This window comes from Etheostoma spectabile, chromosome 9 (genome assembly GCF_008692095.1).
Source record: "Etheostoma spectabile isolate EspeVRDwgs_2016 chromosome 9, UIUC_Espe_1.0, whole genome shotgun sequence".
Taxonomy (NCBI): Eukaryota; Metazoa; Chordata; class Actinopteri; order Perciformes; family Percidae; genus Etheostoma; species Etheostoma spectabile.
The window spans coordinates 6,786,306-6,786,517 of NC_045741.1; positions in this window are offsets into that span (position 1 = coordinate 6,786,306).

Below are 212 nucleotides of genomic sequence, written 5' to 3' on the forward strand. Positions count from 1 at the left end.
ATGACTAAACACATGGTCTATATGTACACATGTACCCATACAAAGCTATATTCATCTCTCTCTGTGAACACAACCTCTGCAACAATCTGATTGTCCTTCTAATTACTTAATAATGCTTCTTAAATCTTATTGCTTAATTTTTGGTCTTAGTAAAGGCTACAAAGTTAAGAATGGCTCCAAGCTATAACCACTGTGATTGACATGAGGATCAT